The sequence below is a fragment of the Canis lupus genome, chromosome 5, assembly GCF_003254725.2.
Source record: "Canis lupus dingo isolate Sandy chromosome 5, ASM325472v2, whole genome shotgun sequence".
NCBI classification, from domain to species: domain Eukaryota; kingdom Metazoa; phylum Chordata; class Mammalia; order Carnivora; family Canidae; genus Canis; species Canis lupus.
In genome coordinates this window covers 4,414,628-4,441,349 of record NC_064247.1, presented here as the reverse complement: position 1 = coordinate 4,441,349, position 26,722 = coordinate 4,414,628, and positions in this window count along the sequence as shown.

Here is a 26,722-nt window from a genome sequence, read left to right as displayed (position 1 = left end):
TTGGAATTACAGTTTAGATATTCCTGCCTCAGTACTGGTTCCCACAGAGTTTTTTTGCTTGTGAGTTTCTGCTCTCCTAAGTTGTAATTCTCTGTACTTGTCTGTTCCTCAAATTTTGGAAGCAGCAATTCGTTCTGTGAACTCATTATTCTTAGAAGAGTTGCTGATTTTTCATGTCTTTAAGCTTTTTACTTGTTGTTAGGATAGAGTATGACTTCTAAGCTCCTTACATGCCAGACTGAAAACCTGAAGTCAGGCTTGGCTTTTTATCAGTCAGCATAATTCTCTGGGGATTCATCCAGGGTGTTGCGCATCCATACTTTGTTACTGTTCACTTCTGAGTAGTAGTCCATAGTATGGATGTGCCACATTTGTTTAACCATTCATCTGTTGAAAGTTATCTGGGCTGGTTCAAGTTTTGGGCTATAATGAATAAAGCTACTGTAAATGTTCATGTTTAGTTTTTTTGTGTGAAAATGTCTTAATTTCTATAGGACAAATGCCCAGGAGTACAATTGCTGGATCAAATGGTAGTTGCACTCTTACTTCTTTATGAAACTGCCAAACTGTTTTCCCAAGTGGCCATACCATCTTCTATTCCCACCAGTAATGTGTGAATGATCTTGTTTCTCCTTATCACTTTAAAAAATTTTAGCCATTCTGGTAGGTATGTAGTGATGTCTCATGGCTTTAATTTGCATTTCTGTTAATGGTTAATCACGTTGAACTTTTTTTCATGTGCTTATTTGTCATCCTTATATCCTCCTTGCATATGTCTTTTCATGTCTTTTGCCCATTTTTTAATTGGATTGTTTATTTTTTGACTGAATTATGAGTGTTCATTTTATATTTTAGATACTAGTCCTCTGCCAGATATGTGGTTTGAAAATATTTTCTCCCAGTCTGTAGAACTCTTGATAAGGTCTTTTGCAGAGCAAATGTTTTTAATTTTGATGAAATCCAATTTATCATTTTTCCTTTTGTGGATTGCAATTTTTGTGTCAAGTTTGGGAATTCTTTGTCTAGCCCTAGATCCCAAAGATTTCTCTCCTATTTTTTTCAGAATAAGTTTTATAGGTTTTTATACTGAAGTCCACGATGCAGTCTGAGTGAATTGTTTTTGATTAAACAAATGTTCGTATTTTTGTTTATTTTTATTTTTTTTTAATTTATTTTTTATTTTTTTTTGTTTATTTATTTTTAAATTAAAGTTTATTTGATGTTAAATATACTAGTTTCAGGTATACTACATACTACATCAACAATTTTACACATTATGCAGTGCTCACCACAATAAATGTAGTTAAAACCTGTCACTATGCAACACTTGGTTGTTGGTACTTTTATATTTTAAGTCCATGATCCATTCTGAGTGAATTTTTATAAGGTGTGAGACTTGGATTGAAGTTCATTTTGTTGCCTCTGGGTGTCCAGTTATTCCAGGTCCATTAGTTGAAAAGGTTATCTTTTCTTCCATGAATTGTTTTTGCAACTTTTTCGGTAATTAGCTGGACATATTTGTGTGGATCTGGTTCTCTATTCTGTTCCACTTGTCTATATATTTTTCCCTCTGACAATACTCAGTCTTTATTGCTGTGTCTATATAATGTCGTCCCCTTGTTGATTCTTCTTTCCCAAAATTTCTTCTAAGTATTCTAGTTCTTTTGCCTTTCCATATAAATTTTAAAATAAGCTTGTCTATAGATACAAAAATCCTTGATGGCATTTGATATGAATTATGTTAATCTGTAGATAAATTAGAGGAGAATTAACATGCTCACTATAGTGAGTCTTCCAATCATGAGCATGGTATGTCTTTTCTTTTCAGAAGGGTAGTTTTGCTACATAAGGAATTCTGGGTTGACAATTCTTTTCTTTTTTATTAATTTAAATATAATTTTAATTAATTTAAATTCAGTTAATTAACATATAGCATATTATTTAGAGGTCAGTGATTCACCAGTTCATACAACACTCAGGGCTCATTACGTCACATGCCCTTCTTAATGCCCATCACTCAGTTATCACATTCCCCCCCCCCACCCCGACCTCCCCTCCAGCAATACTCAGTTTGTTTTCTAGAGTTCAGCATCTCTTACGGTTTGTCTCCTTCTCTGATTTTGTCTTATTTTATTTTTTCCTCCCTTCCCCTATGATCCTCTGTTTTGTTTCTTAAATTCCACATATGAATGAAATCATATGGTGTTTTTCTTTCTCTGGTTGACTTATTTAGCTTAGCATAATACCCTCTAGTTCCTTCTTGTTCATGTCTTCTGCCCATTTCTTGACTGGATTTTTTGGGTTTTTTTGGGTGTTGATTTGATAGATTCTTTACAGATTTTGTATACTAGCTCTTTATCTGATAACACATTTGCAAACAGCTTCTCCCATTCTGTAGGTTGTCTTTTGGTTTTGTTGACTGTTTTCTTTGCTGTGCAAAAAGCTTTTTATCTTGATGAAGTCCTGATAGTTCATTTTTGCTTTTGTTTTCCTTGCCTTTGGAGAGGTGTTTTGCAAAAAATTTCTACCTGAGGTGTTTCGCAAAACGGTCAGAGAGGTTGCTACCTGTTGTCCTTCTCTAGGATTTTTATGGATTCTTGTTCTCACATTTAGGTCTTTCATCCATTTTGAGTTTATTTTTGTGTATGATATAAGAAAATGGTCCAGTTTCATTTTTCTGCATCTGGCTGTCCAATTTTCACAAGACCATTTGTTGAAGAGACTTTTTCCATTAGATATTCTTTCCTGCTTTGTCAATGATTAGTTGACCATAGAGTTGAAGGTCCATATCTGGGATAATTATTTTCGTTTAGCACTTGAAATTTATTTTGCCACCTTCTCATGGCATTCATGTTCTGGTGAGAAATCCACTGTCATTTCAATTGCCACCCCCCCCCCCCCACCCAGGCTTCACTTCTGTCTTGTAGAAGTTTTTCTTCGGTTTTAGTTTTCAGAAGTTTTTCTATGTTGTGTGTTGGTGTGGGTTTCTTTCGGTCTTTGCTCAGGTTCTTGAGTCTCTATATTTTTTTCAAATTTTTACTAAATTTGAGAAATTTTCAGGTATTATTTCTTCAAGTATACTCTCAGCACTGACTCTTTCTCCTCTCTTTTCAGGATTCTGATGACTTCAATGTTAAATTTTTGTTGTTACAATCTCACATGTCCCTGAAGCTCTGTTCATATTTTTTCAGTTTATTTTATTTTTTTCTCTGTTGTTAATATTGGGTATTTTTAATTGTCTTATTTTCAGGTTCACTAATTCTTTTCTTTGTCCTCTCTATTATGCTATTGTGCCCACTAATTGTTTATTTGAGTTATTGTATTTTTCAGTTCTAAAATTTCCATTTGGTTCTTTTTCTTTCTTTTGCTGAGACTTTTTTTTTCACTTGTCTCAAGCATGCTTATAAATGAAATCATTTTTATGATGGCTGTTTAAAGTCTTTGTCGGATAATACTACAATCTCTATTATATTGGTGTATATGTTTATTGATTGTCTTTTTTTCATTCAAATTATTTTCTTGGTTCTTGGTATATTGAGGGATTTTTCAGTTGAAATGTGCACATTTTGAGTGTTATGTTATGAGATTCTGGTTATTGTTTAAACTTTCTATTTTAAAATCTTTTAAAAAGGGGGGGTGCACCTGGGTGGCTCAGTGGCTGAATGTCTGCCTTTGACTCAGGTCATGATTCTGGGGTCCTGGGATCGAGTCCCACATCAGGCTCCCTGCAGGGAGCCTGCTTCTCTCTGCCTAAGTTTCTGCCTCTCTCTCTGCATTGCTCATGAATAAATAAATAAAAATCTTTAAAAAAACCCAACCCTTCTATTTTAGCTTTTATTTTTTAAGTCACTGTTCTAGCAGAAGAAGGACACCTTGCTTTGTCAGGTGAGAATAGATATCTGGGCCCCTCACTTGACCTCCAATGACATCTAAGTGAGACTCTTCATTACTGCTGGACTAGGGGGTGGGGTTTCTGGCTCCTTACTAGGTCTTCACTGAAATCTCCTGACTGACAGGTGTAGGAGTACCTAATTCCTATTTCCCATGTGGCTTCTACTGACACTAGGGAAGGGAGATGTATTGGTTACATTACCGATGAGTGACAGTGATTCCTGACTTTCCACTAAATTTCCTCTGACACAGGATTGAGGGACACTTCCTTATTTCCATGTGGACTTGAAGTCTAGTTCCCCATTGGTCTCCACTTACACCTTGAGGGAAGGTATTTGTTACTTCCCAGTGGAGGGTAAAGCTCCTGGCTCTCTTATTGACCTTTGTAACAATCCATGCAGAGACATTGAGGGTGTCTTTCTACAGCCAAATGAGATGGTGAAAAGTAACTCCCCATTGAGACTATGCTGGCAGAGTTAGGGTGGGGCTACAGCTTTTTTCTGTGACATCTGGCTGGAGTAAAGCAGTGATTGTCTGCAAGTTTTGTGTCTTGCTTGGCTTCTTTTTCCTGGTTCTTTGGCCAAAGAGAGAAAAGGCTTTTGTTGGGAGTTTGTCTGTCTTCTGATCTGTTTGCCACTATCTTTAGCTCCAAGTCTGGTATATGTTAGGCAAAAAATAAGACCAGGGAACTCACCACTCTGTTGTCTCTGGTTCCCTAGGTTCCTATCTTGTCTGCCTTCTACCTGTCAGAGTCTTTTTATGTTTGTTTTATATATTCTGTCCAAGGCTTTTAGTTGTACATGATGGAAGGCTTAGGGAAAACTTTATCTACTCCTCCTCACACAAATGGAAAATTTAACCGTCCTTCTGAGCCTCACAAAAGTCATCACAATTTTCTAAACTGCAGACTGGGATCCCGGGGAAAAGTAGCTTTTATAATTTTTTAAATTTAATTTTTTATACTTTATGAGTGAAAATGTATTTAACACTTAACATTAAGATTTAAAACCAGGGGAAAAACAAAAGATTTAAAGTCAGGAACTATGGAAGCTGTTTTACAAATATCATGTCATTTAACCCTCACAGTCACCCTTTGCATGGGCATTGGTATAACCCTGAATTTACAGATCAGAAAACTGGGGCTTGGCAAGCAGTTTACCAAAGGTCACACAGATGGTGAGTGCAGGGCTGGGTTCTGAACCTGCACCTGATTTCAAAGATCCTACTGAAATGCTAATTGCCAAGTTCTTCTGTCTGTGAGGCCTGGCAGGTTATTGGCTTATTGATGGGTTGTTGACTGTAAGAGTTATGTGGTTTGGCTAGAATCTTAATTGATGTGGTTGTTGGTGCCTTTTGGGACTCCCCTGACCCAGGAGGGTACTGGGGAACAGTTCTTACAGTCAAGGATTAAGCCCAGGGCTTCAGGGTCATCGCTTTCCGTTTTCTGGGTTCTAAACTAAGGCAAGTCCTCTCCTTTACAGGGGGTTCATCCTGTCTGTGTGCTTCATAAGAACTTGGATTTTCTTTAAAGTTTGATCAGATCCTTTGAACGCATACCTGACTTTGTACCCCTGAGTCTCTAGACTAGAAAAGAAAATCTTGGGATGCCTGGGTGGCTCAACGGTTGAGCACCTGCCCCTGGCTCAGGGTGTGATCTGCCGTCTCAGGATCGAGTCCCTGCCTGGAGCCTGCTTCTCCCTCTGCCTATGTCTCTGCCTTTCTCTCTCTGTATCCTTCATGAATAAATAAATAAAATCTTAATAAAAAAAGAAACGAAAATCTTCCTCAGTCTGAGGAGCTCTGTCATTGTGCCTGTGAATGCCCGTAAAAGGAGATTTTTCCCTGTCATAAGCTTACTGGTTTTTTTAGCTCAGGAGGCCTGGTTTAAAAACAAACATCTAACATTTATCTTGGACCTTAACCAACTCCACCAATCTGACATTCTCTTTAAAGTGCAGTTGTAACTCCAAAGTATGTGGTGAAGAAAAAAAAGGAACACCCTTCATACGTCACATCTCTGTTCCTGGCTGGAACTGAAAGCTCACTTTTAATGCTGTTGCCTGTGTGGGGCCTGCTTCTACTGGGGAAGCAGCTTGGACTGCAGGGAAGGTAATGGCTGGTTATCAAAGAGGGTTCAAAATTTAGAGGTCTAAGGAATTTAGTGATATGCAAACAAACATGTAGGGGCTCCCTGATTCCCACACCTACATTTTAGAAACTATGATGAACCTACAGGCAGAAAGAATGTGTCTAACTTGATCAAAGGCAAGGGCTTTGGAATTGGAGACATGTTAGGTCAGTTTCAGCTTCTCCACTTGTACTTGAGTATCTTTGGAAAAATTTCTTAACCTCTTTTAAATTTTATTTTATTTTTTTAATTTTTATTTATGATAGTCACACACAGAGAGAGAGAGGCAGAGACATAGGCAGAGGGAGAAGCAGGCCCCATGTACCGGGAGCCCAACGTGGGATTCGATCCCAGGTCTCCAGGATCACGCCCTGGGCCAAAGGCAGGCGCCAAACCGCTGCGCCACCCAGGGATCCCTTCTTAACCTCTTTTAGTTTCAACTTCCTCAGCTGTGAAGTGAAGATAACACTCAGACTCATAGGGTCGCTGTTGTGAGGATTATATTAGATATTACAAGGAAAATGGCCACAATATAACAAATACTCTATAAAAATTCACAACTCATGACATGATCAAAATACAACTTTTAATTTTCTCTTAAAAATTATTCAGCTGATGTAATCTTCCATTGCCTTAGAAGGAAATGCTTAACAGGTGTATCTTACCAACACATGAAGTCTATAACAGCATCAATTCAGAAACTGCAATATCTAAGCAAAGACAGTAATCATTTTGAACTGGATTTAATGTTAAGTCTCCTACACTCTTGGCTCAAGTGAGCTTCAGGTAGGATTCCCCCTGTAGCTGGCAGTGGAAGGGAAGTAAGGTATTTGCTTGGTTCTTTATTTTTCCAGCCCTTTCTTTTTATCTTCCTCCCTCAACTCCTGGTTGGTTTCTGTTCCCACAGTGGATGGGAGGGTGGGGGAGAGTGGTGAAAAAAGCAGTAAGAAGACATAGGAAAGGTCCTTGTTGACCGGAAATATCCCAAAGTGGCTCAGTGCTTATGGTGTGTAGAGCACTCTCTACTTGTGGGCACTTTGGTGGGTTCTTCTACATTCCCAGCACCACTCCCTCTGCAGACCCCTTGACCCAGTGGCTGTGTTTTTAATCTACAGAGACCATAAAAAAGTAAACCTAGACAATATTATTTTCTTTTTCTTAAAATATTGAATCTTTCCAATTATTCCTTTGGTGTATGCAAAAAGCATAGATTTATTCAATGAAAATCAAGACCATAAATAATTTGAAGCAAAAAATCAGCATAAAGTAATAGATGAAAATGGAAAATATCCACTGAAATTTTGCACAATACACCTGCAAATGGGGGAGGGTACCTCATCACACTGAGGGTATCATGTGATGTCACTGAACATGCTATGTACTGTAAGGTAATATTTGTTATTTCTATTTGCCTATGTTTCCAGACTTAAAGCCTCATGTAGGTGGTTGCTTTCAACTCCTACAGACCCCTGAATTGATCTCTATCTTCTTGAGGCCAGGGCCCCTCTTTCAATTAGGTGAAACTTCTTGACAGCATTTACAAGACAGCCCTAATTTGCCTCTTTCTCTCTCAAGCTAATATCTCTATACTTGGGAGAGATATTGCACACTTGCCCTGACAATCTGTGGGGAAGAGATTTGATTTCCATGCAACTACCTCTGATGTCACCAGTTTGGTAATGTAGGAGGCTCCTGATTTTTTCCCACAGATAGACTGAGTAGACAACCACACATGGATCAATTACCTCTGAAAGAAATTCAGAAACACCTGGGGCTGCCTGAGAAAATACAATGTTAAATGTTACATAAAAAAGGCTGAGACATACCATAAACTAGAATCCTCCTGGGAGTCAGAATGTGTGTAAATTCCTCACAATCTCCCCTCAGCTCACTCTAACAATAAAAACAAGTCTCCAGATTGTCTCTGGAGGGAGCTTGTCAGCATATCCAGCACTTCAACTAGTATAGCTGCTATCCAAGGGACTGGATCCCAAATCACCTAGCTCTGAGAGTCAATGGGGCTTGATATTAAAAAAAAATCCCCTGGGACCACACAAAACAAAGAGGTGGTTCTATTTGGGTACATAAACATTCTCAGTGACTATTCCCTCTAGCTCAGCACAGAGTGAGTAGGCAAAAACACCCAGTTCCCAACTTCTTCCTCATAGAGGAAGAACATCTAACACCCTGGTTTTGCTTCCCAGCTGCTGCCTGAAAGTTAGGTTTCTAATGAATCCACACTGCAGATCTGAAGGGGCAGATAATTAGTAGTGCCCTGGGAATCTGAACGGGCCTATGGGCATTTCTCACACTTGTACATCTACTGGGACTAAGAACAGAGATAGTAGGTTGGGCACTCACAAAGGTTTGGAGGCAACCAAGAGCTCAGGTATGAGTGATTGATGAGGTTCATCTCCCACATGAGACTAATCTGGCAAGACTGAGAAAGGTGGCCATTTTAGCTAATGCACAAAAACTAAGAGAGTCAAGGAAAATGAAGAAACAGGGGAATATGTTTCAGACAAAAGAAGAAAATCAACTGACCTTAATGAAATGGAGATAAGTGATTTGCTTTCTGTAGAGTACAATTTAATGGTAATAAAGATGCTCACTGAAGTCAGGAGAATAATGAATGAACAAACTGAGAATTTCAAAAGAGATAAAAAATACTGAAATGTCCCAAACCGAAATCATGGAGATTAAGAATACAATAATTGTACTGAAAAATTCAATAGAAGTGTTCATAACACATTGGATTGAATGGAAGAAAAGATCAATGAACTAGAAGACAGTGCAATGAATATCATCCAATCAGAGGAGCAAAAAGAAAAAAGAACAAAGAAGAGTGAAGATAGCTTAAGGGACTTAAGGACACCATCAAGAAAATGCATGTATACATTATAGATATCCTAGGAGGAGGAGGAGGAGGAGAGAGAAGCAGAAATCTTATTCAAAGAAATAATGGCTGAAAACTTCCTTAAGCTTTGGAAAGAAAACAGATATCTGGAGGATCCAGGAAGCCTAAAGAATACTAAAGAGGATTAACTACAGAGAGTCACACTAAAATCTTTAAATGACACAAAAAAGAATAAAAGCAGCAGGAGAGAAGTTAACCTGGTACACAATAGAACCCCCATAATACTATGGGCAAGTTTTTTTTTTTTTTTTTTTTTTTTGGTAGAAACTTTGCAGGCCAGAAAGAAGTGCTATGATATATTTAAAGTCCTGACAGAAAAAGATTGCCAATCAAGAATACTCTACCTGGCAAAATTGTCCTTCAGAATTGAAAGAAAGGTAAAGAGTTTCACAGATAAACAAAAGCTGACAGAGTTCATTTCCACTAGCTTGGCCTTACAATAAATGTTGAAGAGATTTCTTTAAGTTGAAACAAAAGGATGCTAGTTAGTAACATGAAAACATGTAAAAATATAAAACTCACTGGTAAAGGTAAATAGTTTTTATGGGCTTAAAATACAGATGTTTTATATAAACGTTATGGTAACTACAAAATGAAAACCTATAGTAGATACACAAAAGATAAAGAGAAAGGAATCAAAGCATATCATCACAGAAAATCATTAGGCCACAAAAGAAGAGAGCAAGATAGGAAGATAGGAACAGAGGAACTACAAAACAGCCAGAAAACAATGCACAACATGGTAGTAATAAGTCCATAAAAATAAAAAATTACTTTAAATGTAAATGGATTAATTCTCCAATGAAAAGACCCAGAGTAGCTGAATGGATTAAAAAAATGAGCCAACTATATTCTGCCTACAGGAGACTCACTTCAGCTTTAAGGGCACATATAGACTGAAAGTGAAGGGATGTTCCATACAAATGGAAAACACAAGAGAACAGGGATAGCTATACTTATACAAATAGACTTTATTTTTTTTAATAAATTAATTTTTTATTGGTGTTCAATTTACCAACATACAGAATAACACCCAGTGCTCATCCCGTCAAGTGTCCCCCTCAGTGCCCGTCACCCACTCACCCCCACCCCCCGCCCTCCTCCCCTTTCACCACCCCTAGTTCGTTTCCCAGAGTTAGGAGTCTTTATGTTCTGTCTCCTTTTCTGATATTTCCCACACATTCCCCTTATATTCCCTTTCACTATTATTTATATTCCCCAAATGAATGAGAGCATATAATGTTTGTCCTTCTCCGATTGACTTACTTCACTCAGCATAATACCCTCCAGTTCCATCCACGTTGAAGCAAATGGTGGGTATACAAATAGACTTTAAATAAAAAACTGTCAAGAGTCAAAGAAGGTCATTATATAATGACAAAGGGATCAATTCTTCAAGTGAACATAAAAGTTACAAGTATTTATGCATCACATTGGAACACTTAAATAGAGCAAATATTAACAGATACGAAGGGAGAAACATATTATAGGAGGGGCTTCAATACCCCACTTTCAACAATGGATAGATCTTCCACACAAAGAAATGGAAAGACATTCTATCCTCATGGATTGGAAGAACAAATGGTATTAAAATTTCTATACTGCCCAAAGCAATGCACACATTTAATGCAATCTCTATCAAAATATCAACAGTATTTTTCACAGAGCTAGAACTAAGAATCCTAAAAGTTGTATTGGAACCACAGAAGACCCTGAAAAGCTAAAGCAATCTTGAAAAAGAAAAGCAAAGCTGGACGCATCACAATTCCAGACTTGAAGTTGTATTACAAAGCTATAGTGATGACACTAGTATGATACTGGCACAAAAATCGACACATAGATCGACAGAACAAAACAGAAAACCCAGAAATGAACCCACAACTACATGGCCAATTAATCTTTGATAAGACAGGAAAGAATATCCAATGGGAAAAAGACGTCTCTTCAACAAATGATGTTGGGAAAACTGACAGTCACGTGCAAAATAATGAAACTGGACCACTTTCTCACACCGCATGCAAAAATAAATTCAAAATGCATTAAATACCTAAATGTGAGACCTGAAACCCTACACACTTTAGAGGAGAACACAGGCAGTAACCACTTTGAGATCGGCTTGTAGCCATTTCTTTGTAGATATGTCTCCTGAGGCAAGGGAAACAAAAGCAAAAATAAACTATTAGACTTTATCAAAATAAAAAGCTTCTGCACAGCAAAGGAAACAGTCAACAAAACTGAAAGGCAGCCTACAGAATGGGAGAAGATATTTGCAAAAGATACATCAGATAAAAGGTTAATATCTAAAACATATAAAGAACTTCTAAAACTCAACACCCCAAGAATGAATAATCCAAATAAAAATGGGCAGAAGACATGAATATACATTTTTCCAAAGAAGACACACAGATGGCCAACAGACACAAGAAAAGATGCTCAACGTCACTGATCATTAGGGAAATACAGTTCAGAACTACAATGAACTATCACCTCACACCCATCAGAACGGCTAAAATCAACAACACAAGAAACAATAGGCTTGGTGAGGATGTGGAGAAAAGGGAACCCTTTTGTGCCGTTGGTAGGAATGCAAACTCGTGTAGCCACTTGAAGCAGTATGGAGTCTCCTCAAAAAGTAAAACATAAAACTACCCTGTGATCCAGCAGTTGCACTAGTAGGTATTTACCTAGAGAATACAAAAATACTAATTTCAAAGGATACATGCACGGATATTTGTAGCAGCATTATCTACAATAATAAATTATGGAAGCAGCCCAAGTATCCATTGACTGATGAGTGGATGAGGAAGATGTGGGGTGTGCGCTCACGCACACACACACACATACATACACACACACAGTAATATTCCTCAGCCATAAAAAGAATGAAATCTTGCCATTTTCAATGACATGGATGGAATCAGAAAGTGTTACGCTAAGTGAAATAAATCATTCAGAGAAAGACAAATATCATATGATTTCACTCCTATGTGGAATTTTTAAAAAAGATTTTATTAATTTATTCGTGAGAGACACAGAGAGAAGCAGAGACATAGGGAGAGGGAGAAGCAGGCTCCCTGCGGGGAGCTCAAAGTGGGACTCGATCCCAGGACCCCAGTATCACAACCAGAGCCAAAGGCAGATACTCACCACTGAGCCACCCAGATGCCCTTCCTATGTGGAATTTAAAAAACAAACAAGCAAAGGGGGGAAAAAAAAGAGAGAGAGGCAAATCAAGAAACACTCTTAACTATAGAGAACAAACTAATGGTTATCAGAGGGAAGTACACGGAGGAATGGGTTAAATAGGTGATGGGGAGCAAGAAGGGTACTTGTGATGAGTACCAGTGTTGTATGGAAGTGTTGAAGCAAACTAAATTGTACACCGGAAACTAATATTACACTATGTATCATCTAACTGGAATTTTTTATTTTTATTTTTTATTTATTTTTTTTCATCTAACTGGAATTTAAACAAAAACTAAAAACAACCCCCCCCAAAAAAAACAATGGATAGAGATAAAATCAATGAGGAAACATCAGATTTAAACTACTTGTTAGAGAAGATGGACCTAACATACAGAACATTCCATGCAACAGCCGTAAAACACGCATTCTTCTCAAGCATACGTGGAACATTCTCCAGGAATAGGTCATGTAGCTCTATCTACCTAAGCCACAGCATCTTTACTTTCTTAGGAGTGACTCACACACGAGATCTCTTATCTTCTTGTAGTAGCAGGAAACACTGACTGTTTTCTGAGGAATCCCCTAGAAACCTCATCTCACTAGCCTTGAGGTTGAAAGGTAACCGCAAATGGCATAGCTCTCTCCATGGAACTTTCTTCTTCCACCTTTTCTCACAACCCTCTATTGAGGGTTCCTAACCCTCTATTCTCTTTCTTTTTCTTTTCTTTTCTTTTCTTTTCTTTTCTTTTCTTTTCTTTTCTTTTCTTTTCTTTTCTTTTCTTTTCTTTTCTTTTCTTTTCTTTTCTTTTCTTTTCTTTTTTCTATTCTCTTTCTATAGCATTGATCTGCCCAAGGCTCCCAGAGTGGTGCAATTTCTTCTGGAACATTAACTGTGTGAGGTCCACACATCCCGATTGATCTCACATTCGTGATGGTACTAGTCTTTATGATGAGGATTCTTCTTCACAAACTTTAGTTTTAGCATCCTATTACACATTTAATAGACCCAGAATTTAAATCTTTTTAATTTTAGTTACACTCCCTCTCTGCCAAATCCTGACTGATTTCTTCCCCTTGTCCTCCTGACAAATGACTGGGTATGGTTGTCCTACATGCCCCTCTTGGAAGTTTACCTTATTCTGCAACCCCCCACCCCCACTTTTAGATAAATGGTCCTAAATGAGTAGAACTGGTTTCCAGTGTTGAGCTTCAGATACAGTAGGGGGCTCTCACAGATGGAGACTCAGATCTAAGTGGCCATCCACCATGGGCATGGCTGGAGAAGAATATGGACATGAAGAGAGGAGGGCATGAGTTCTGGTGTGCTGGAGTGGCTCACAGCCTTCAGCATGATTGGTGGATAATGACCAGGGCTCAGCACTGATGGCTCTGCCCCAGGGGAGCCTCAGCACAGAGGACAGTGAGGTGTCTGTTATCAGGCTCAGCTCAGAGCTGAGGGAGATTGCAATTGGGAAGATTGATGGTAAGGTTGGAGAAGCCTGCCCTCCAGGGTGCTGCCTCCCTTGGCTTCTCCCCCGTATCCTGGAACTTCTTAGGCTTATCTTTTGTCTAGACTCCCTTCCCTGCCTAGCTCTTTTCTTAACTCATGCTTTTGGTGAAGCACTTTGTGGAGGACCATGTGGGGAGAGGAAAGAAGGGGGACAAAGGAGTAGGCATGGTGTCCTTTCTATACTGCCCACTGAAGCAGTTGGATATGACCCTGGCCAGTTGGGATCCCATCCTTCCTGGCTCGAAATCTCTCTAGTAGTGAGAGTCAGTGCAGTCTGAGCTTTGAGCTGGCACAGGGAGGAGCCCTGCCTGACCTTCCCATTTGGCTGATGCCCTGCATATTGGCTCAAATGAGGCACACACCTAGTTCTCATGCTGGAGCTCAAGCCAAGTGGCCTCATCTCCCCTACAGCCTCCCCTTGGCTCCAGCTGATGATTTGTGGCTGCCCATTAACTCGGTCCAAACGGCTGAGCTCTTAGGAACATCTGCTTTGTGGTAGAGCAAGCTGAGATGTTTGCAGTGACATATGGTCAGACTCATCTGGGGAGAGATTAGGCTCATGGAGGGACAGACTCCTGGACTTCTGCTGCCTGGGGGAAAGCCAGGCTCCCTATTAGACCATCAGAGAGCAAAAGGACCTTACCTCCAGGTAATGGCTGCTTACCTCCAGCCATTGCCTCTGGGTGTGGCAGGGTCCTGGGACTCTACCTGGCCTCCTTGACTCTAGAACCTGCCCTCTTATTCTGGCTCTGACACAGGGAGAGAAGATCATAAGCCTAGACCAGTGGTTCCTTAAGCCTGGACGGCTTTGAAAACACAGATTGTTGGGCCTACCTGCAGAATTTCTGATTTCAGTGGATTGGAAGTGAGGGCCAATAACTTGCATTTCTAACAGGTTCCCAGGTAATACTGATGCTATTGGCCTGGGAGCCCCACTTTGACAACCACTGGTTTTGACCAATCCTGGAATGGGGCATCTCTCTGAAGGGTTAGGGGGTACCAGATTCCAGGGCTGAAGCAGAGGGTTGATTGGCTTTAGGCTGGACCAATGAAAGGTTAGGTAAGAAAACTTTCAGATGCTGAGTCCTAAACAGATTGCAGGCACTCAGATTGCCAAGTACCAAGTTGTTGTGGAGTGTAGATCTCTCAAGTTTCAAAGTAGGCGTGAGGCAAATCCCTTTATTTCTTTAATCATCCTCAGATCAGTCTCAGAACCTAAATACCAGAATCTGGTAGAGAGCCTGTCTAGGGATGCCTGGGTGGCTCAGTGGTTGAGCGTCTGCCTTTGGATCAGGGCCTGATCCTGGAGTCCCGGGATCGAGTCCCACATCGGGCTTCCTGCATGGAGCCTGCTTCTTCCGCTGCCTATGTCTACCTCTTTTTCTCTCTGTGTCTCTCATGAATAAATAAATAAATAAAATCTTAAAAAAAAAAAAAAAAAAGAGAGAGCCTGTCGAACTTGGTTTGTGGGCACACGTGTGGCCACAACTGCCGTTGCTCTCTGGGCATCTGTTCATGAGTGTGGTCTCTCAGTGAGTGGTGCAGGAAGAGTCTTGTGTTGCAGAGATTGAAGCATCTGATGAAAGGACTACCTTCTGGGGACACCGAGGGACCCCAACATCAACTTCCCGAATCTGCTCATTGAGGATTCTACCTTTGGACATCTTCTCCCTATCCCCTACCTACTCGGGTCCGGAACGAATGGAGGTCCTGCTTCTTCACTGCCAAACCAGTAGACCTGCTGAGGATCCCATTTGCCAAGCTCCCGAACAGCCTCGGAAGGTCTGCTGCGTGTCTGAATGTTCAGATCACCAGCTCTTAGGAGGCCTGCAGAGTCTTTGTCCCTATTTAGCAAAATGCAGGGTGCAGTTCAGGCTGAGTTCTGAAAAAAAGATGCATTGATCTGAGGTGTCAGTGCTCACGTGGAGGAGAAGAGATGACATCTGGGCAGCCTGGCCACTCATCTTTCAGCAGTGTTGGAGAAGCAGGGGCCAGTAAGGGCGAGGGGGGTGGACAGTGAGTCAGCTCACCAAAACCACAACGGCGCACAGATGCTGGCCCTGTATGAGATGGACATCTTGAAAAGTGACACTCTGCTCTGAAATCCATCCCTTGAAAGCCACCCAGCCAGGCAGCTTGAGGAAGGCCACCTGAGGACACCTCTCTCCTCACAGACACTCCCTTGTGCCTCCTCCTCGCCTGCGCTTCTCACTGCCTCCTCTTCCTACCCAGCCTAGTTTGGCTTTGCTAATTCTTCTTCCCCACCACCGCTCCTTGGATGTGGGTTTTGGGGCCAGTGCAGAGAGTCACAGAGGTGAAGTATGGGGACAGAGGGGGCAGTAATGTCCAGTTGTGTGTGTCTGCCTTTTGGTGGAGCAGAGCAAGAGAAAGTACAGAGGAGAAAATGGAGATACAGGAGTTACCCACTTGCCCAAGGTAGTTATTAGTTGGCAGAACTGGAATTTGGTTCTAGGGATCCGTGGTTCCCGAGGCCGGGCTCCATTGCCTCTACCTCCCGGTTCTCCGCATTGAGCCCTCCTTGGAGTCACTGGTGTGTGTGTGGATAGCAGCAGGCCAGGATGCCTTTGCACATTATTTGCCTGCATCTGCTCAGATGTTTAAAGACATCTCTCTTGAGATATGTGTCACATGGGGTTTAACCAGATCCACTATGACTTATGGGAGAAAAGATTTTTTTCTTTTTTCTCCAATTTTTTATCTAAATTCCAGTTAGTTAATATACAGTGTAATATTAGTTTCAGGTGTAGAATTTAGCGATTCATCACTTATATGCAACATCCAATGCTCATCACAAGGGCCCTTCTTAATCCCCGTCACCCATTGAGCCCATCTCCCTACCTACCTCCCCTCCAATAACCACCAGTTTGTTCTTTACAGTTAAGAGTCTGTTCTTGGTTTGCTCGGAGCAGAGATTTCTTATAGGAATGAGTCCTCATGTGATGTGGGAGGTCCTGGGCAGAGTTGGAGATACAGTCAATCAATTCCCACAAAGTGGGAGGTGGCGGGCAAGCCAAGCCCCTGGTGATGGCCTGGGGGCCCTGATGGAGGGCAGGGCCAATGTTCAGGGAAGAGTTGGATGAGGAGTGAAGGACAAGCTGGTATCCCAGGGCTCCTCTGCAACAGCCCTCATGAGCAATGGCCTCTGGTCTACATTTGCCTCTGAACTAAACTACTGCAAGTCCCACTTTCGGTCAATGCTAACTCGGAACCATCCAGGGCAGGGGAAACGGCTCCAGTGTAACCGAGTTGCCAATAATAGGACAATTGCCACAATCTATTTTTTAGTTTCTAGTCAGTGTCTTTAATTCCCTCCTACCTGCTTTCCCTGACTACAAACCTATACACCAGAGAGGAGAAGGAGCTGAAAATCTCAGGGGTTCTAATAATCTTTGGGAAAACTCTGCCTGCAATTGAAATCAACTGATTTCCCTTAAAATGCAAAGTCCCTGTGTAGCTAGCCCCACACACAGACTGCCCTGAGTCCTATAACCAGGGGGCCAAATGCTCCCGTTGCCCCAGTTATGGTTTACATCTGTTGTCCCAGCATAATTATTAATGATGCCTCCTTGTGTTCGAAAGAGGACACAAATTTGGGATGCGTGGATGACAAATTTTACACGGTTCCTTGGCCTTTAGCTCAGCCCCAAGTTTGCACTTGCAGACGAGGAGGTGGTGAGCTGAGAGCAGAGCGACTGGGCCTGCGGGGTTCCCTGCAGCCTCTCACTGCCTACCCCCACCGCCCATGCTGCTGTTGACTTGGGAGCGGGGTGACTGGGCTGCCACATTGAGCGCTGTAACCAGAACTGGGGAGAAAAACACACTAAACTTCCCCCTGTCCCAGTGCTTCCCAGGAATTTCAGGAAAATATCTGCCATGTGTTGCGGTTCTTCCTACGCCTCCCGGGGCCCAGCGTCCAGGGCTGGGGTTTGAGCTGCTAAGGGAAGCACAGCCAAGCTCCCGGTGGTTCGTGCCTGCCAGCAAGCTCAGCTTTTCCTTAATGCTTATGGACTGTGCTGCCCAAGGTCTCAGGCTCTTCTGTCCCCTGCCATTTTCTGAGCATGTTGCTGTGGGTGAGGGCAATGCCTAGAGGGGGTGGGTACTGTGGGTACCTGAGGGGTCTCGAGTAATCTTCTGAACTGCAGGGGACAAGGCTCTTTCTAGGAGGGCTCACATTTCCCCTGCCTGTCTGTGGTGCCTAAAGCCCTCAGAACATGGATGTTTTGGGAAGGTCCCCCCAAGAGGTGGAGTATGGCCAGTGGCTTCTCTGAAGGGGGATGAGCTGAGAGCAGTTGCTCTCTCTGGATATTTTCTCCTCCTCCTCCCCACTTCGGCAGCTCGGGGATGTAGGCCTTATATGAAGTATGATGTTTTCTAGTGGCAGCCACCCAGGCCCTGAAACCAGACAAAATCCCAGGTTTGCATCTGAGCTCCATCCTAGCTGTGTGATTTTACATCAATTACTTAGCTTCTCTGAGCCAGAGGGGTTCTTCACAGGGGGAGAACAGTAATCCCCACATAGATTGGCATTCAGATTAGATCAAACGAAGGCTCTGCAGATGCCTTGCACATGGATAGATTCCCATCTCCTCTGTGCAGCTCAGGGCCATTTATTTAATTCAGTTTCAGTTCAGCAGAGCTGTACTGAGCCAGACAGAGCTCCACCTGACACTTTCTTGGAGGGCTTTGGTTTGATTAAGTCAGTGGTTAATTGAAATTCAAGACTTTAAACATCTATTTCTTTCAGGTCACCAGTTTACTGTATTTGCTATAGTGAATGGAATGAATGAAGAAATCACTAGCTTTGTTAAAGGTGGTATGTGCTGTGGGGAAACAATTAAGAGGAATTTTAGCATCAAATCTGCCCTCACAAGCTTTCCGGATTGAGTAGGAGCAAACACTCCTCCAGCTGTTGTAGAAACTACGAAGGTTGGGGCCAAAGAACCCGTTGATTCAAGAAGAGAAAGCTCAGTCTTTGAGGAAAGGAGGTGGGGATGGGGCCTTGGGCAAGTGACTTAAGCTCTCTGAGCTCACCCTCCTCCTCTATAAAACTGAGACCACACTACTTACCTCCCAGGACGACTAGGAATAGTGAGACATGATTTATATAAATCCATCAACAAGGTGCCTGACATAAATAACCTACACAGTAGCCGCTCTTGATGTTGGCGCTTCTTCTCAGCCCGGCCCAGATGTGGCTCTGCCGTTCTACTGAGCATCCTCCACACACTTCCAGCTCATTTCCACTCTCGCCTCCCCCAGGTTACTCTCTGTCTTCTGAAATGCTTTCCATCCACCCTTTTCTCTGGCCCGAGTGCTTAAGACCCTACTGGAGTCCTGTCTCTCCATGGAGACTTCCTGGGTTCTCTGTCTGTCCTCTTGAGTTCCTTCCTTCCCTTGGCATTGATTAGGCGCTGCTTCGGGTTGGCGCGTGCTTTCCCGAGGGCAGAGGTGGTCTTATGTCTCCAGGGAGATGGTTGGATGCTGGTAGACAAGAAGTCTTTCTTTTTTATCCCGTCTGACTACAAGTGCTGGGTCATGCATGTGGTGGTATTTGATGACAACTTACAGAAAGTCAGATGCATCCTCTTCCCTAGCACTGAGTTTTTGTGGGAACACAGACTTGAAAACAGTGGAGTGTTTACTCCAGATTCCTTTATTTCCCAATAATATCCTCAAGTTTGCATCTGTTCTACCCTCCGGCCTCATTTCCCAACATGGAGTTCTGGGCTTGTAGGAACCCAAAGGAAGAAGTGACCTCAGGGTCCGAGGAGGCTGCAGAAGGCCGCATTGCAGCTGAGGTAGGAGCCTGATGCAGGAAGTACAGGCATGCTTCCCAGAGGAACTATTGGTCCCGGAGCAAAGACTGCTGGCCACCTTGGCCTTCTTTGCCATTTAAGCCTGCTATCTATACAAGTAGCCCTTTCCTAGCCAAGAACAAATAAGCATTGGCTTGGGAGGGGTGGTGTGTGTGTGTGTGTGCGCGCCCATAGAGAGGGTTGGAGGGGAGGGGAAGAGGTGGCACTGAAACTTCATCCAGGTTGAACCCCTACAGTTGGATATACTAAAGAAGTGAGATACAGGAGCTGCATGAACATCAGTTTTTAGCTATTGTATTCTTTCTTCAAACTAAAATTTACTTAGAAGTCTGTATGTAAGATAAACCAAGGAGGAGCTGCTCTGAGGCAACACAAGGGTGGGAAGAGAGACGGTGGAAGCTTCCCAAGGTACACTGTCAGATTACTGCTATCGAAAACCTCATTCTTCTTGCCAAACAAACAACAACAACAACAAAAGAAAGAGGTACTAGTGATTTTTTCACTCTTAGAAAGTGCCTAGCATGGGTTGGACCTGACATTCAGTGCTCATTTAAATTTCATGTCTTTCTATGAGGTTATATGACTGAAAGTGATTTTTTAACAAAGATTTTATTTATTTATTTTGGGAGGGTGGGCAGAAAGCGAGGGAGAGAGAATCATAAGCTGACTCCTTGCTGAGCCTGGAACCTGACTCCAGGCTCCATCTTATGACTGTGAGGTCACGACCTGAGCCGAAGCCAAGAGCTCGACGGCCCTCACCACTCTGGTGCCCCTGAAGGTGACATTTCTGCTTAGGGCTCCTGCTCTCCTTTCTGCCCTACTGTAATGCATTTGATTGTGATGTCAGATGTACAGGAGGTTCTGCAGACTCAGGGAAGAGACAGGGTCAAGTGAGCTGTGTACTTAATGGCGTTGTTTTTGTCTAGGGGTAGAGGCAGCAGGATACCCCCAAGAGGGGCTTTTGTGTGTAGCACAGAGTGTGAGGTGGGTGTCTGTGTGAGGCCTGGGTGGGGAGTGAGGCCCTAGGGTGGGGGTGTGCACGTCCTGCTGTGTGTGGTCTTTCTAGCCTTGCAGGCCACGGGAGGCTCTGGTTTGGATGTCACTCTCCGCGTTGGAGGCATTTGGGCTGCTTCCAGCAGAGCTGGTTGGTGTTGAAGGCCATGGATGATGGCTGTGGGAATGGCACCAGCCTGCCTGGCCTCTGAGGTAGCCGGTTTCCTCTGTATCCCTGAGAGCAGGCAGTGGTGTCACAACTGTGTGGGAAAGGAGGGCCGCCCAGGGGTGGAGGACAGGACGGCACGGGGTGTAGCCTGGGAGGGGCTGGGAGGGAAGGCAGGAGTGGGAGTCTTGGGGGATTAAGGAGAAATGGGCTTGAAAACTGGGATAACGCATTTCTCTAGCACTTGGCTCTCTTTATCTCTTAAAATTAAAGCCAGGCCTCCACTGGAACGTTCCACTTGAGATTCTGCTGGGAAATTAAAAAGATTCTGGAGGAGTGGGTGGTGAGTTGGATTTTTTTAGCTTCAGTTGATAGTATATATGTTGGGGTAGGCAACCACAGTGTTTTGTTTTCTATTCATTCATCAATTGGTTCTTGAGTACCTACTATGTTCCAAACCCTGGCTTACGGATGAGGTCAAATCGAGGTCATGGTCCCTGCTCAGACTGATAAATAGATGATGCTATGATGTCGTATTCTTCGTCCTGGAGAATACGAATAGTATATCATGGATGTATTAGGATATAATATGCCAGCTGACATTATTAATAATAAACTAATACTAACATATTAATTTATTGGCATATAATATAATATAATTTATTATTATGTTTTATTATATTTATTATTATTAATATATATAATATATTATATTATGATATAAATCATATACCTATATATAGCAAATCAAAAGTATAAACATACATATATATGTATGTACAGACATGCGTGCTATTGTGTGTGTGTACATATATACATGCATACCACGTAGTGTATATATATACACACATATCACGTATATATGTATATACACATACACTTTGGATACGGTGCATTTGGATACAGATGTGTATCATGGTATAGATACACCTACAAGTACTCTGCCTTTGCCCTTCACCCCTACTCAACAATCCCTGCAACAACTTTATGCCAGTTCGTGGCATAGCTGGGCTTGAACCCAGGCAGTCTTCCTCTAAGGTCTATTTCTTAATTACCCCACCATGCAGTCTCTCAGTAGAGGTCCGTACAGGGTGCAATAGGAGGTTAGAAATGAGAATATTTAACTTTGCCCCTGGGAATTGGACAGGCTTCCCAGAGAACAAGTTGTCTTGGCAAGAGTGCTGTTCGGAGATTGTGTCTGCGTCTGTGTTGGGGGGTGGGGAGTGCAGGGCGGAAGGTATTCCAAGTAAAGAATCCAAACTTCCCACGGTATGGGAGTGAGTGAGAGCCAAGCACCTCATTCAGGTCTGCCCAGGCTAGGTACAGGAGCCGGAGCACATCTGGACTACCCAGCCCAAGCCCTCTTACTCCACGTCATAGACGGCAGTGTCAAGGCCCCCCAGATCCATGCAGGGTCCCAATTGGCTGTCTGTAGTCCAGGCTCCAGGCGCTTCTGATGACAACAGTGCTGCATCAAGCCAGTGTGGGAAGGGGGGTGGTGAGGATTGGGGCTGGTTTATTTCCCAGCCGTCATGCCCATCCCAGCCATCAGCTCTTTGCCAGAGGGGTCAGCACAGCAATGGTGAGGGGGCGTTGAAGGAGCTGTCTCTGACATTGCTCAACCCCCGGCACGTGGAGCTGCCTGCCTGGGTCAGCTGGCCATCTGCATCTTGTTCGGCGTCCTGTGAGCCCTGCTCTCTGGCCCATCTGTCCCGCTGAAGGGGAGGTTTGCAGGCAGAGGGACGCCAGTCTCTCAGTTTTTGCTGTGTTTCTCTAACTAAACAGATGCGTAGGACAAATAAACAGACCAGGGAGCCTCGGAGAGGTTGTATCAGGCTTAGCTGAGACGTGCTGTCCTGTTTTGAAGGCGTTGGTATGCTTGAAGGGACCAACAACCAGGGCTAGATCGTACCTGACTGTAAAGTAAGGCCAGGGTTCTCAGAGCATCCATAATGACAGTATCTAGTATTTGTTTAATGCTTTACAGTTTCCAAAGCCCCAAGATCACCAGCCAACAAAGAGTTAATGGGGGCCTGGCATTCAAGTTCCTAGATTCCAAAGTTAAGCTCTTCTCTTTGCCTTCGTGGTAATCCACCTTGGTAGGTTAGCCTAGATAACATTAGAAGCCCCTTGGAAATTGCCAGCTGTGCTGTGACTGGTTGTGGGATTTTAATTGCTTCCTTTGGGAGAACAGGCTGGAAGGAACCTCTAAGACAGCTCTGAGCATTTGCTCTGGAGACGGTTCCCTAAGGTCAAACCTTTACCATCTTGGGTAAGAATGAGCCCACCTCGACGATCAAACAGACCTGAGTTTTTGGACTCTGCTTCCATTTAGCAGGGCCCTGATGGTTTCCTTAACTTCTGTAGGCCTTAGTCTTCCTCTCAGTAAAGAATAACAGTGCTTTGCTCATGGGGTTTTGAGGATTCACAGGGAAGAGTTTAACAATTGTGACCTTCCAATTTCTCCCCTGGCTTGTTTCTCTTCTGCCAAGAAAACCACATCCAATTGCTTGGCCTCCTTCTTTTCCCATTCCTTGGCTGTCTCCTTTTCTAGTTGCTCCATACATGTGTTCAGCCCTCTCTTAGTCACCTGGGTTTAGCGTCCTGTGAGCCCTGCTCTCTGGCTCATCTGTCCAGCTGAAGGGGAGGTTTGCAGGCAGAGGGACGCCAGTTTCCCAGTTTTTGCTGTGTTTCTCCAGGCACTTGGTTACTGTACAGATCCTACACGAACATACCAGAAGCGTGCTTAGGCTTTGGCTAGGCTCGAATGAGATGACCCTACACGGTGCTGGGCAATGTGGCTGGCCTGCTGACTGTTCAGTAAATATTAGCTATGACTATTACTGTTGTTCACAGGATTCATGAGGGAAAACTTTAATGATTCCCAAGATATTGGGGCTAGAAGTCACCTTTGTGAACATTCTGCATTTACTTTTTTGATACAGGAGGCGTCAGGGGCAGAGTAAGTTCAGATTTGGGGCTGGATCCCAGTACTCCCTCCCTCCCTCATTCATTCATTCAACAAACATTTATTGAATACATACTACATGCCAAGTACCACACCAAGTATTGGTGTAAGAAGATGAGTAAGACAAAGTGTCAGCTGCCAAAAGGCTCAAGATCTGCCCAGGAAGACAGACACGTAAGTAGGGTAGGACACATGTGGTAAGTGCCACGATGGAAGTATGCTTGGGTGTTTGGGGAGTGAAGAAACTTCTAATACACCCTGGAGGGGTCAGCAAATACTTCCTGGAGTTGGTGATACTTGAGCTAGTCAGGTGGAGATTTTTGGGTTTGGGTCCATGGAGAGCAGGTGAGAAATTCCTGGTAAAGGAGAAAAAAATGTACCATGCATTATGATGCATCTAGAGACCTATGCAGCTCCTGATTTCTGGAGCCAGGTTCCATGGAAGAAGGGGATTTTGAACAGGAGTTTGGACAAAAAGAGAAAAAAAAGAATTTAGAGGGAGATTTCTCTCCTGAACAAGGTCTTGAGGAGAGAAACAACAAAATTATGCATGGGGCACAGCAAATGGTTTGGAGTGGAGAGGCCTTGGCCAGATGGCCATGGTGAAAACTGGTAGAAGGCTTTCCCTTCTACTCCCTTTCTCAGGCCCTTCCCTGTGAGTACACTTACATCTCCTAGATATTTGCTGAAAATAGCATTGGAATAAAGGGAATAAGAAAAGACGACACCAAATGACACAAGGTCATCCATGAGTGTGCAATGAGTGTGAGCATGTCCTCTCCCAGAGGGCAGAACTTGAGTTGTGTGTTAGGAGCAGAGTCCCAGGAGATGTGTGAAGCCAATACAAATATATGAGTTTTCTCAGTTACCTGCTTACTGCCCAGAGAGGACATGATGAACATCCCCAGGGAAAAGGGCACTTGATGGGCTTAGACGGGCTTAGATGGGCACCTCAAAGCCAACAGGGGAGTCTTTTCCGATGTATTTCCTGTTATAATTCGGCATTAGTGAGGTTCTTGGTCATAATGAGAAGAAGACAACCTGACTAACCTAGGCAGAAAATAAATTTATTGGAACAATATCAGGTAGCTGTTTGTTTTAATGAGTATATGACTCACAATGTGACATCAGTTTCAAGTGTACAACAGCGACTCAATATGCTATGCTCACTACACGTACAGCTACCATCTGTCACCATTGACTATACTCCCAATGTTTTGCCTTTTATTCCCATGACTTAGTCATTCTATGACTGGAAGCCTGTGGCTCCATTTGTGCCCATCCTCCCCCACCCCTTGTGCCCATCCTCCCCTACCCCTTGTGCCCATCCTCCCACACTCCTTCCCTCTGGCAACCACCAGCTTGTTCTTTGTATTTATAGGTTGGATTCTGCTTTTTGTTTATTTGTCTGTTGATTCATTTGTTTTGTTTTTTTAGATTCCACATATGAGTGAAATCATATGGTATTTGTCTTTCTCTTTCTGACTTATTTCACTTAGCAATTAGGTCCGTCCATGTTGTTGCCAAAGGCCGGATCTTATCCTTCTTTATGGCTAAGTAGTATGGTAGTTCTTGAAATCTACAGAAGGCTAGTGAAATCAGTTTGGGGCACACAGCAAGAAAGGCAAGACTCTGCCAAAGTCCCACCATGGAAGCAGTGGACTTAGGGGGCTGCTTCCGATATCACACTTTTGGACACTACTGCCCCTAGAAACGTGCCATCTCAAGAACGGCCTCCTGATAATCTCTAACTGACCCTGGACTTTTAAATTCTGTGTGGAAGCTTCTGATTGGCCACACTTAGGTCACATGTCCTTTCTCTAGCTGTCAGGGAAGGGCGAAGAGGAACCATGTAGCTGCTTTGGCTTCCATAAGAAGGAGGCCTATCTTCCACCTAACTTGAGATTTCTTCCCCTAGTTTGAGAGTATTTGGATTCTGGGTGGCCCCAAATAACAAATATCTACCATATTCTTTGACCTTCCAGGCCTGACGCTCAAAGGCATTTGTTCTCCAAAGCCGCTCTCCTCTGGCTTCATAGTAATTCTGAGGTCTGAGGGGCTAAGGAGTTTTCTTGGTCACGTGTGGAAGCTTCCATGTCTTGAATTCTTGATTGGTCTCTTCCAGTTCCTTTCCTGATAATTGGATGCCATTTTTCATTGAGCGAAAGGGATGCAACTGCTGAACTATAAATAGGACTCTGTCTTTCTCTGAGGTTTTTCTGCCAACAGCCTCTTCTTATCTTATACTGTGTACATCAGGGGTTAGTAAGAGGAACAGGACCACTTAGCCTCTCTGAATTTTTCAGCTTTTAGATGAGGTTTTAGATGTCAAAGCTGTTTCCCTGCTTTGACAAATGGTATAAATCACACTTTCATTGTTTAGACATAAGTTAAAAAACCCAGAGCCTTTCTTCCTCCTTTTTCCCTTCTTCCTTCCTTCTCTTTTTTTCTCTCTCTCCCTCCCTCCCTTCCTCCTTCTTTCCCTCTCTCCCTTTCCATCTTCCCCCCTCCCTCCCTGCCTCCCTCCCTCTCTCCCTTTTTTCCTTCTTCCTTCCTTCCTTCCTTCCTTCCTTCCTTCCTTCCTTCCTTCCTTCCTTCCTTCCTTCCTTCCTTCCTTCCACCTTTGATGTATCCAATTTGCGTTGTTTTGGAATCTATCTGTCTGTGGATTTACTTCCTAAAATCAGAGGGGATGGTTGGGGGATCTGCATGGAGATGTGAGTTTTGAGCCTCTTTGGAATTCTGATGACACTTGTCCTGATTTACTACAATGAGAAAATTTGGCTCTCACCCTAATGTGGACCGAGAAAGTTCATCTTGTTTCAAAGGGCCAGCCTGTAATTTGTTAGAGTACTGGGATGACCCAGGGAGGGGTCAGTACAGAACTTTTGCTTTGCTTCCTTCTCCTTCTTGCTCCCTAACTTTAATTTGTTACTTCCTAATCCTGACACTGGAGAATGAAAGAAAGAAGAAGAGGTAAAACTCTTTCCCTTGCCCTTGTACCTTACCAGCTCTCCAGAAAAAGTTTCCATGTGGATGGCTAAAGATGTGGTATGTTAGAATGAAGTCAACACATAGTTTATTATCCACATTTTTCTGCTGCCCTCGAAAGTTTCTTTCTCTTCA